Source organism: Lagopus leucura, unplaced genomic scaffold (assembly GCF_019238085.1).
Source record: "Lagopus leucura isolate 7727_CA_CO unplaced genomic scaffold, USGS_WTPT01 Super-Scaffold_100002, whole genome shotgun sequence".
NCBI classification, from domain to species: domain Eukaryota; kingdom Metazoa; phylum Chordata; class Aves; order Galliformes; family Phasianidae; genus Lagopus; species Lagopus leucura.
Window position 1 is genome coordinate 81,432,292 of NW_024962263.1, and position 12,380 is coordinate 81,444,671.

Here is a 12,380-nt window from a genome sequence, read left to right on the forward strand (position 1 = left end):
AAAAAACAAAAACCAAAACCCTTACTTCATTACAGTGTCAAAATTGTCCATTTCATTCCTCAACTTCCTGAAGCTGTCAGTGTGGGGTGAGCTGCAGGAGCTCTGAATCCTTGGTGAGAGCGGGGTAAAACAGCAGAAGTGGCCTGAGCAGGAATAACCCAACTTCAGAAGGGGAGGAAGTGAGTGTCTGACTACAACCTGCATGTCTGTACTTAAGTATGGCAGCGATAGCCTGAGCATGGTGATCTTGAGCATCAGTGTTGCTGCAGTGATGGAAACAGCTGATTCTAGATAAAAAGAGGAAGATTTGGTAGAATACATCATGATATTTTTTAGATGCTTCAAATTTTGTCTTTTTTCCACCATGATGTAAGTGCAGAGGTTGCTCCACTTTGAATGGGTATTTTACATGAGCCTGCCTCTCAAATTAAGTAGGATCATGTTTCTTCAGCATTTAGTGTGAACCTTGATGCCTGGTGGTGTATTTCAGCCTTCCAAAGAGACATGCAAGAATAAAGCACGATGATTCACTGCATACTAAAATGTTCTACATGTAAAATAATAATGATAAATAAATAGAAAAGTTGCTGTTTCAGCTTTGCAATAAAACTATAAAACTCACCAGCCAGTAAACAGTGGATCTCCTGTTCCCATGGAGAAGAGCTGCTGCAGACCTAAAAGCTTGCTGTGGGAAAGAAAAGAAATATAAATCAAAAAGATCCACTCATGGTCTTGCAAACAAAGGTTGCCTTGGATTGTGGTCACATGTTCCCGTTCAGCTGATCGAGTTCATGCCAAAAGGGGAAAGATTTCTAGTACTTGCTTGAACCCCACTGAACTGGTTTAGGGAATTAATTAGAGGAAAACTCTTCACCTTTGTTTCTTCCCTCGCTGGTTTTCTCCTAGACCCCATGGCCCTGCGTGAACTCACCAGCCCAGCCACCCCTTCCATGACTTGTGGCCACTGAGTGAACTTGACTGTGATTTAAATTGCACCCTCAGCAAAGGGGCTTTGGCTTCTCCCTGCTGCGGGAGAAGGAGCCTGCCAAATACCCAAATCTGAGCTTTGTAAATCATACCCAGCAAGTCTCGGTGGCCAACTTGCTTCAAGGATATAAGGAGGAGGAACACCTGCGAGACCTTCTGGGGGTGAATTGCAACCCCTGTATATATAAAAGGTGTTGATAAGCTGGTGTTGCTGGCAGCCCTCCTGGCCTGACCTAATGCTCTGTGTGCATATGTTCTGTAAATAAAGATCAGGGCAGGCTTCTTCCCTTGAACACATCCTCTGTCCATGCCTATGGAGGTATTCAGGAGACCTTCCTAAGGCTGGGCATTGGAGGTTGCATGAAAATTTCCAAAATCTTTGGCTTCACACATTTGGTGTTAAGGTACATACATGTGTTGCATGCATCACACATAGTTTTGAGGACAAACTCAGTGCAGCAGGCTTAGCTCTCATCCCAGGCAGTTTTCTCAGGGCTCTGGACTTGCATCTAATTTTTACAAAGCTCATCAGATGGCTGGTACCAGAGTGCTTTTCTTTGAGGGATACTGTATCAGCACAGTCGGGTATTGGATTGCTTTGCAGAATTTTCTTGCCTTCCATGGCGCAGGGCTTTTTTTGGCGAAGGTTCCATCACACACTGATCTTGCTGTCTTCTGTAGCAGATGAGCCGTGGGTTCCTGGCTTGCACTTTCACCTAAGGGTGAAAGTGGTAGGATGAAGTCGTATATCCAGACCTGTTAGTTTGGAGTACAATGGTGTTGGTTATATCCCTCTTTTTTTTTTTTTTAACCTTGCATTAGGGTGTGCTGAAGGAAGCAGGGATGAAAACACTGTAGGTTGAAATTACCCAGTAAAGAGCCTGAATCAGCTGCAGAGGATACTGAAAATCTTGGTTACAGACCCATTTTTTATTTTTTCAATATTATTATATCATGCAGTGAAAAAGCATATCTGTTTCTTGGGTGAGGTCTTCCCGAGTTGACTGTGCTTCCCTGTGGCACGGCACACTTTCTTTGTAGCATCCCGCATGGGAGATGAAAGGGTTTGATGTATACTGCCTTCAGGGCAGTGTGGATTTCTCCTCAAAAACGCAGATTCTAGTTTTAAATGCCTAAAAAATGAGACCTGTGCCTTATCTCTTGGGAGATCGTTGATGGATCCATTCCTCAAAAAGATATTTTATTCATTCAAACTATTCAGTTCTTTAATTCAGTGCCACTCCCTTCATTCGGATGCCTGGAGTCTTTTATCATGTCTCCTCTTACTCATTGCTTAGCCAAGTTAGACATACTTAGTTCTTTTAATCTTTCCTAGTAACTGAGTGTCTTTAATCATCGTGCTTGATGTCAGAGTGTTTGATGCCCACTTTTACTGAAAGTAAGCCTGGATTTTGTGTGTGTGCAAATCACTTGGGAAGTGATCCAGGAGAGCAGGAGTAGCTGAGCAGCTGCAGCTGGTTGCACAGGCTTACTCCTGGATTCCTCAAAAGCTCCCTCAAATATCCCAGTGTGGGTGCTGAGGAAGATTCTTGGCTCACCTCATATGCCAGCAGACTTGGCACGCTTGGGGATTAATTAATGTTTTTGTTGGATGTGGGCAGCAGCTCCCCTGAAGACGTCTCATGGCTTGGCTTTCCAGAGGCACATTTCTCTGGACTTCCATGGAACTAATTGAAGATGCAGGTGTAGATTATGTTTGCAGAAAACAGGCCCAGAAAGGTTACTGAAACTTACGTTTCCTTCTCTTACCCTCAGCAACAAGAGCAAGATAGAGGCTTAACTTCCTTCTGCAAAATCAATAGCAAAGCCAAGGGATGGGTTGTTTTTTGGGAGCAGTGATTTTGCTACATGCTGTTAAGTGCAGCTCATCTACTCTTGCTGCAGGTATTACTGTTGATTTTCCAGATGAGTTCATATATTTGCACCTGAAAATAATCATTCACAAATTCTTAAATCAGTGTGAATGTAGGGATTATTGCTATCTGTTACTGAGCTATGCAGAGTATCATCTCAGCATGGTGTCGTCAGACTTGGCTTTGTGGAGGTAAGCATCTGCTTTCCTTCTTTGACACAGAAGTCCACAATTTATTCCATCTTATTTCAGTGGGAGCTGTTGGTATTTCTCTGTTTCAGAAAGCCTGGCCTGATCCAAGCCTAGTGTCGACTCACTTGGTTAAATGCAGCACATCTCCGGTTTGCTGGCATCAGCACTGAGGGAGCTCGGGGTGGCACCTCTGAGTGAAGGAGGAGCATGGACTTTGAATCACACAGTGTTTGGCAGCAAATTAAAGAAGGCCGAAGACTGCCTGTCCCTCCCCCTCATCCTATTCTGCAAGAATGCTTCTCATACTTCCCAAACTTAGCAGTGCAAATGTCACTGGGTTAAGTACACTGCCTGACGATGCTATTCTGATGTTAATAAAGGTCCCATTCCCCCCCACTGTGGTTCAAACTCCGTCTACCAAAGGCACTGTGTGATATACAGCTACCCTTACAGGGGGTCCTGTGGGCTGGGAGGGAGAAGAAGAGCAAGACCTGGTTTGGGGAGAAAGCAGCGCTGCAGCACAGAGCAGCACCTGGTGCCCACTGGATGTCCCCTGTCACCCTTGGGTGACCAGAGTGTAGTGTGGGATGTCCCTAAGGCCTGGAGATGTCCACCAGGAAAAGTGTGTGCCCTCTTGGTGATGCTCGTGCCCTCTTGGTGATGCTCGTGCCCTCTTGGCGAACATCCCAAGAGCACCACATCATCTGGAGGAGCCAGCAGGCTTGTTTTGGTGCTGCACTGCTGATTCACTGCAGGTGTTCACCATGAGATGGGCACAGCACTGTAGAACACCATCCCCACCCCAGGGGCACGTCACACCCTGCATGCAATTACATTCACGTCGCTGGAGGATTTTCACTCCCTACCTTTGATTGCAACCTTGGGGGCTGGAGTGATAACTTTCATATATAATTGGTTCACTTTACAGCAGTAGTTTGAAGAAGAGAGGAAATGAAGCTTTTTGGTTGGAGGGAAGGGACAGGGTTTGGCTTGCTGACATTTCTTTTGTTGCAATGTTGTATAGGTCTCGCTTGACTGAAAAAAGGAGAAAGGAGGAGTGTGTGCAGGGAGTTCAGGTCCTGCTGTGGCTTCTTGGGAAGTGAGGTGAGTCGTGACAGCCTTCAGTGCTGCTAAGCTCAGACGTACAAATGCCTAGGCTTCCTGGCAGCCTTTGGGTGAGACCCCTTCTTCTGAGCCTCCAGATTTTTTTGTTATGGGTTTCTTTGTGTTTTCACTCTTCCAGGCTGATGGGAAGATTTTAGACCGCTGATGTGATCCTACAGAAGGCTGTAGGATCACACAAAACTTATTTCTGACTGTGGCTTTGGCTGTGTTTGAGATTCACAGCATGGGACTGCATTCCCTTACATTGTTAGTGTATGGTCTGCATTTGTCTGGTTGAATTCTATGTCTGCCCACGTGCAGGAGGACTTGAGTTCGGTATGTTTCTTGTGGCTTTGGATATTGAGAGCTTGGGCCTCTGCTAACCTAACAAGTGCCCTTGAGTTTTCTTCTCTTTTGAGAGGAGTCTGGACACAGCCCATATCTGTGAGCTTGTCTGAGCCTGCCCTCTGTGCTCATACACCCTGACAGGCAGCGTAAGCACGTTCCTGAGGGATAGGTATCATCACCAAGGCAGTGCAGTCCAGCTGGGCCATGTCTCACTAGCTGTGGCGGTCCTGGTAGGGACCAGCAAGATATCTGTTGTGCCAGCGTCCTGAACTCAGAGAATTGTCAAATATCCAGAGCTGGAAGGGACCCAAGAGAGTTATCAAGTACAACTCCTGGCTCCACACAGGACCACCTAAAATTCAAACCCTGTGTCTGAGAGCAGTGTCCATAACCAGTACCCTGGGCAGCCCGTTCCATGCCCACCACCCCCTGGTGCAGACCCTGTCCCTGACCCCCACCCGCCCCTCCCCAGCACAGCTCCATGCCGTTCCCTGGGCCCTGTTGCTGTCACACAGAGCAGAGCTCAGCGCTGCCCTCCGCTCCCTGTGAGGAGCTGCAGGCCTCCCCTCAGCTCCTCTGCTCTGTGCTGAGCGCACCCAGGGACTTCAGCTGCTTCTCACGTCTTGCCTTCCGTACCCTTCACTATCTCTGTAGCCCTCCTTTGGACGCTGAAAGTTTTGTGTCTTTATGCTGTGACAGACACCCTGAACAGCACACAGTGACTCAGCACCAATGCTGGAACCTGTAGTGGGATGGTAGTACTGAAGTACACAGTATCCCACTAACTCAGCAGTGGTCTGCAGATGTGAAAAGGTGAAGAAATGAGCCCTGTGTGTTAGGGCTCTCTTGTTCAGCATTTCTTTTGAGATCTTTTGTGCACATCACTGCATCTCCCATGCGCTGGAAATTCCCTCTAGATATCCATCTGCCTTTGCTGAGCTGTCTCCTCCCCTTCACTTCCTCACCATAAGCCTTTTTAGGACAGCAACTTTCTTTTCTGCGTGTATTTGCGGAATGCTCAGCATGCGCTGTTCAGTCCATACTGCAGTGTGACTAAATATGTTATAAAAATGGATAATCTTTAGATAGACAAGCTTTTTTATCTTTCTCTTTTATCAACTGTGACTCTGGAGGGCCTTTGTATGCTTCTGTCTCCCTGATGTCCTACATGTGCTTTCAGAGGTGTAACCCATTGCCTTGTGTTGAGAAGGGGACTGATGTTGATGCGTTTTCAAGATTCTCACTTGAGATCAAGGAAAATACATAATTTGCTGCATTATGTAACTGTTGTTCACTTGTAAGTTGGCGAATAGAGAGAATGCGAGAGTGTCTGTATAGTGAAGGAAAAAGAATCACACTAAGATTGTATGGTTCACCCCCCTTGACTGAGCTCTCACCCCATCCAAATGAGGGCTGTGTACATCTTCTTCTTCCATCCATACACCTTAGGACCAGAAAGAGTTCCAGAGGCTTGGGTCAGTTGCTTGCTTTTGCCACTGGTCTCTTTGCTCACAAGCCATGCCTCAATTTTCCATCCAGAGAACAGGGATAAGTTGAGTCTGTGGAGTTGTGACAATTGCCTTAAGGAATATGCAGCATCATGTTCTAGTGGTGTGTTTAACTGGAGCTGGGTGCTTTCTGCAGTATGAGTGGCTCTCAATGAAAAGCCTCATTTTCACTTGGCTGCTCTCAATCTGGCTGGCTTTTCTCAGATAAAGTTCATCCAGCGTAACAGCTGGCTTTCCTCCCCCTTCCCTCCACTTTTGAAAGCTTGCTCTGGTCTGACACCTTCATCATCAGCAGAGTGTTGGGGATTGGGGCTTGGATATTTGGACCTCTTGCCCTCTCCTTGTTGCAGGATCACCAAGCCCATGCCAGGCCACTACTTCTGTGCAAGGCTCTCTCTCTGTCTTCTAAGGTTTTCTTTGCTGGGGTTGGTGGAATGCAGGGATTTGAGGGCCTGTGGATTCCTTAAGCACCTTAACAGGAGAAATGCACTCATCTCCTTCATAAAATGAGCAGCCTCCTTGAAGTGGTGGGGAAGGGAGGAGTTTATAGGTCTCAGGGACAGTTGGTAAACATTAAGAAGGATAGTTGTTATCAGCGGTGCAGAGTCTGGTTGGAGGCCTGTAAGTAGCGGTGTTCCCCAGGCAACTGTGCTGGGACTGGTCAAGGGAAGTGATCTGTTCTGCCCTGGTGAGGCCACATTTAGAATACTGTGTCCAGTTCTGGGCTCCCCAGTTCAAAAAAGACAGGGATGTTCTAAAAGAAGTCTGAGGAAGGCCACAATGATAAACGGTGTTGAGCATCTCATACATGAGAAAAGGCTGAGTAATCTGGATCTGTTTGGAGGACTGAGGGGGAATGTGATTCATGTTTATAAATACCTAAAGGGAGGTGGGAGGCAAATGGATGAGTCCAGGCTCTTCTCGGTGGTGCGTAGCAGTAGGACAGGGAGCAATCTCCTAAGACTTGAACACAGGAGGTTCCACACAAGCATGCAAAGGAACTTTTTGCTAAGGGTGATGGAGCACTGGAATAGGTTGCTCAGAGAGGTTGTGGAGTCACCTCCTATGGAAATTTTCAAGGCCTGCCTGGACGCCTACCTGTGTGACCTATTGTAAGGAACCTGCTTTAGCAGAGGGGTTGAATTTGATGATCTCTTGAGGTCCCCTACAACCTCTGCAATTTTGTGATTCCGTGACCGTGCATTGGGCTGGGTGGAGAAGAAGATTTTTTATCTGTTTTCTGGGGGCTAAAAACAGGTGTTCGGTGGACTGGGAGTTGCCTTGAAAGCAGAGAAGGATGCAAATGAACTGTGAGACATAAAAGGAGCCATTGGAATGCCATGTTCTGCCACTAAGTTTGCCTCCACCCTGAGCAATATGCATGTGTAAGCTGATCATTCGGTAGCCTCTTCGAGAAACGTGGACGAGTCCTGCCTCGAGACCCTTTCAAACCTAAAGATCTTACAGAGATGCAAAAAGAGACTGAGCCCAGAGGCCTAGTTGTTTACAGATAGGCTGGGAGATGGGTCTTGCTCAACAGGGTGGGCTGTGTCTGCTTTCCTGGCTGGGAGCTGGATCCCTGAGGAGCCTGGGTGCTCAACCTTGGGCGTTTTCAGTAGTGAGTAACTGCTAACGATAACTCTCTGGCCCTGGATGAAGCTTTCTTCAGGTTTTGCAATAGCTGAGATAAGTCAACGCTGACCCTAGTGCACATAGCAGCTTAAAATCTTCTGTCAATGCAGTCTGGGCTCAGGGCCCAGCGGTGAGCTACTAAAGCTTACTGCCTGTTTGCTGTTGCAAAAACAGTGTAGCAATTAGTTTAAGCTTACCTGCGGGAGATTTTAGGCTGTACTTTGCCTAATGCCTGAGGGAACTGGGGCTGTTTAATCTGTAATTGAGGAGGCTGAGAGGAGAGGAGAACTCATCACTAGCTGTGATCTTCAAGGTCTTTTCCAGTCTAGATGTCTCTATGAGTTTATGTTTCACACTGCAACGGGACACAAAGCTAATCTGTTACTCTAGCCCAGCAAAGTGGTAACCTGTCATGGGATGGAATCCCACCAGTGTCCTCAGCTTGGGATAATATACTTCTCTGAAAGAGTGGTCAGACAGTGGAATGGGCTGCCCAGGGAGGTGGTGGAGTCACTGACCATGGAGGTGTTCAAGGAACATTTGGATGTTGTGTTGAGGGACATGGTTGGGTGAGAACTATTGGTGATAGGCAGATGGTTGGGCTGGATGATCTTGTAGGTCTTTTCCAACCTTGGTGTTTCGGTGATTCTGTGATAATAGCACAGCTGGAGACCTCCTGGACAACATGGTAATACTGAATGTGGTCGGGAGAGGAGCTGAGCAATTCCCACATTGTCTTCCTTCTGCCCTGCCCACATTTTACGCCAAAGCTCTGTCCTCATGCTTTTAATGAAGTAGATGCTTATGCTGTGATTTTGGCACCTGTCTCTTGTAGCAAGCATTTTTGGCTAATCCCTTACGCATGGATGGCAGTTCTCCCTCCTTGCTTGCTCTTCCTGTTGTATTTTTATTGCACAGTGGTCAGCAGTTGTGTGTGCTGTCTTGCAGAGTAATGCGCCCAACCTCAGCTCAGTGATGACTTTATTATGCTACAGTCTAACTTTTTGCTGTTGACAAGCATTTCCTCAGCATCCCTATAGGCCAAGATGCTGCCTCTTCATCACAAAGGTTGGATGTTCATTGGCTCTGTGTGTTGGTCCTTCCCCTTTCTGATTTCATTTGATATGTGCAGGATGTAATGATAAGCACTTGGGCTTTTTCCTATTTCAGGCATTTTTGCTTCTCTAAAGGAACCCCATGGGATTACAAATGTTTGTGTGAATGCCCAGATCAGATCCTGAGAAGGGAACAGCAGGTTGCACAGCCCCACAACCATACACTGCTTCATCCTTGCGCATGTGGGCACCACCAAAACTTTGGATGAAAAGTTTTGAGGCCTTCCATCCTCTCAGGATGCAGTTGCTATAAATCTGGAAAAAATAAACTCTGACGTTGTTCCATCTTGTCTTCCTTCAGCTCACTGCATTTTCCTCTCCATGTTCAGCTGCTCTTCATCAGTGGCTCTCACCATCATTGGAGCCAGAATGCGGTGGTGCTCGGGAGGAGCCCTTGAAGCAAAGCAGTCCATTCTGGTTTGAGAACTGGGTTGTGTGTATGACCATCTGGGTCTCACATGTGGGGTCTGGCAGAGGTCTACAGGAATGACTGACATTGGTATTTCTTTTCTGACAGGTGAAGTGGGTGATTCATATACTTAGTTAACACTAAATATATGTTTTTTTCAAATATGCAAGACGAAGTACTGAAACGTATGCATATATTGTCTGCATTTATGATTAGAGCTAGCTGCTTATTGCTTCTGTAGCATCACAGCAATGTCATGTTTATGTGTTTTATGACATTCTAACCATGTCTTCTGGCTGGACACGGCAGTTAAACATTATAATACAGCAGTCATAAACCTGAACCATCTGATGACCATACCTGCTAATTCCTTAATGTTGCTTGTATATAAAGTGAGTTTAGTAATAACTCCTTGCTTTCTGGAAATAGAGTATGAATAGGACATTTGGAGCTGCTGTGCGGTTACAGCAGTGGGCAGGTGTCTGTTAGGCATCACAGGCTGTGCTCATCTTAGCCATGGGCGACATCTCAGAAAACACCAGCATGCCAGGGGTTAGTGCACACAATTGGGTATCTCACAGTGAACTGGTGAGTTTAAGTTTTGAAAGCAATTTTACTGCTGCACACCACCACACGCTTTTTTATGTACGATGTTCCCTTCGTGAAACTTCAAATAGTGCTCACATCAGACTGAAATCAATATCTCCAGGAGAGATTAGGACAACTTCACTTGAGGTTTTTGTTGTGGTTTCTTGCAGGAGGAATAAAGAAGGTAGGATAACCAAGGTCAGCACCTCACTTCAAGCTATCAGTTGGACTGCTTGTGGGCGAGAGATATTAAGTTACCATGTGTGTGTAATTTATCTGTTGTGCCAGTGACCAAGTAATCCAGTGAAATGGCAGCAAAAAGGATAGGGAAGTTATGAAAATTTGTGCTGTAAACTGAACTGGCAGGATTACACTCAGAGCTGTGTTTGGTTATCAGGTGTCACATTGTCTTTAGAAAGTGCCTGAGAGGGATTTTACTCCAAGTTTTGCAATAGAAGTCTCAATGCCCATAAGAGGGGCAGAGCGTGTCTTTTCAAACAGGGGCTTTGTTGTTCCCTATCTGGGTGTTCTTCACAAGTTTTGGGCGTGCCAATTCTGATTATAGTTTGCATTTATTATTGCTTAATGTAATTAATGTCATCATTTGAAACTGATTAATTATTGGTTAATATCATAATATCCTTTACTACAGCTTACTTCTACCTTGTATTTGTTAGCCTCATCTTTATAGTAGTGTTGCTAAATGCTTCTTAGACCTGGTGTGCCTCCTTTGATATCCTTAGGCACATCATCCAAGTGCAGGTTACAGGTGCTGACAACTGTCTGACCCATTTTCTTTTGTTTGCGGCCTCTCTGCACCTTATCTTGGTTTTTGTGAAGTAACTGAGCTAAATACAGCACTATTGTAGTCTAGTTTATACTCATTTGACATTATTAACTTTCTTGCTTTATCTGGGTTAATTCTCAAGGATGGCATCCCGACATTCTCTGCCAACATTGCTTTCTGTGTAGTTAATACAGAATTAACCTTAAAAGAATGGGTTTTGAAAACTATTTCCAATCTTTTGCTTATTTTTTCCATGTTTGGGCTGCTGATTTTAAGAAAATTGCACTTCAGAAGAAGGCTGCTTTGACAACACACTGTACACTGTATGATGCCAGGGAAATGATTTGCTGCAGAACCCTAATACATGCAGTCCTTGTTTTTGTTTTTGTTTTTGTTTTTTTTTCCTGGGATATCTGCTATGGACCTTCTGGCTGATTTTTCTCTTGTAAGATCCAGAGTGATCATCGTCTGTTGCGGTATGTGGGGCTCCAAGCCAAGAATATCCACTATTTTTGAAGCATGATCATTACTGTTCAAAATAGGCTTTTTTTCCATGATCTTATAAGATTTTGCCCCTTCTCTAATAAGCTAATTTTATCCCTGCTTTGGCATCTGTACTCCTTGGTGTTATTTTGGTGTGTACTTTATATATATCATATATAGCTCTGTGCACACATGCATCACTGTATGTGATTTATACAAGCTTGTCTTGTCTGCAGTGTCAGAGGGGAATCGTTCTCACTTTTGTGATGGGGGTGCCAGGTCAGATGTGTCGAGTCCATTGCCAAACCTTTCTGTGACCTGTCCCAGTTTGTTTCCCTTCATCCCTAAATGATACCATTGCTTCTCCCAGGCAAGAGAAGATGTGAACCATCCACCACTCTTGCTGTATGAAGGCAAGGGGTGCCTTTATGACCTGCTACTTCTACTTCTCTGTCAGCTATTCCTGGAATGATGGCCTGTGTCACTGGAGACTGCTTCAGAAAGTTTGTGAGACAGACATTAAGTCTAGTGAATGGAAGAAAATATTTGTCACTGTCTTTATTTGTCACTGCACCCATTGTCCTTATTTCTAGAAAAAAAAGACTTAAGTTGCACAGCCGTCTTCTCTTCCTTCTTGACCTCCACCTCACATCTTTCTGAATGAGTAATTCTGAATGGATCGGCATCAAGATGGAATTTTGCCTTGCTTTGGGTAGCATACAACTGAATAACTAAAATTTCCTTCCGAGGTAATCTGGTAGGGATGGATTTGGATGGTGCTAGGGCCTTAATGCTCCAACTTAATAACAGGGGAAGAGGAATCCAACAGCACCAACATGCTCTTGGGGCAGAAAAGGAACCAGATTTAACCCTAAGGTCAAGTCATGGAGGAGAAATGATCCCTCCTGGTCAATTCCAACCTGAAGGAGCCCAAGGAGCATGATGGCCATTTGACTGACCCATCTTCTGGTTCTGTTCAGAAGATGTTGTTCCTATTTCGTGGACATTAATGACCTTTGTTTCATTGTCGTGTCTTTAAGGACTCGAGATGGTGTTTGCAGAGGAGTAACAGACCTGGTCTGCCATGACCATGTCAGTTTTATGTATTTGCAAATGTAAATTGTCTTGTTCAACATCTTCATCAATGACCTTGATGAGGGGATAATGGCCACCCTCAGCAAGTTTGCCGATGATACGAAGTTGGGAGGATTGGCTGACACGCCTGAAGGCTGTGTTGCCATTCAGCAAGACCTGGATAGGCTGGAGAGCTGGGCAGAAAAAAACCGGATGAGGTTTAACAAAAGCAAGTGTAGAGTCTTGCATTTGGGGAGGAATAATTGCATGCACCGGTACA

The 12,380-nt window shown here is 45.4% G+C and overlaps 1 long non-coding RNA gene across 12 annotated transcripts in view; it reads left to right on the forward strand.

The window, feature by feature from the left end:
• Nucleotides 1–12,380, forward strand: part of LOC122178706 — a 79,954-nt gene that overhangs the window by 59,407 nt on the left and 8,167 nt on the right. For 9 of the 12 annotated variants that reach the window (XR_006178426.1, XR_006178425.1, XR_006178427.1 and 6 more), the window contains 2 exons: nucleotides 36–3,389; nucleotides 4,077–4,156. This is a non-coding gene — a long non-coding RNA (uncharacterized LOC122178706). The remainder of the gene's footprint in view (nucleotides 1–35; nucleotides 3,390–4,076; nucleotides 4,157–12,380) is intronic. The other 3 variants (XR_006178434.1, XR_006178435.1, XR_006178436.1) reach the window with 3 other exon arrangements.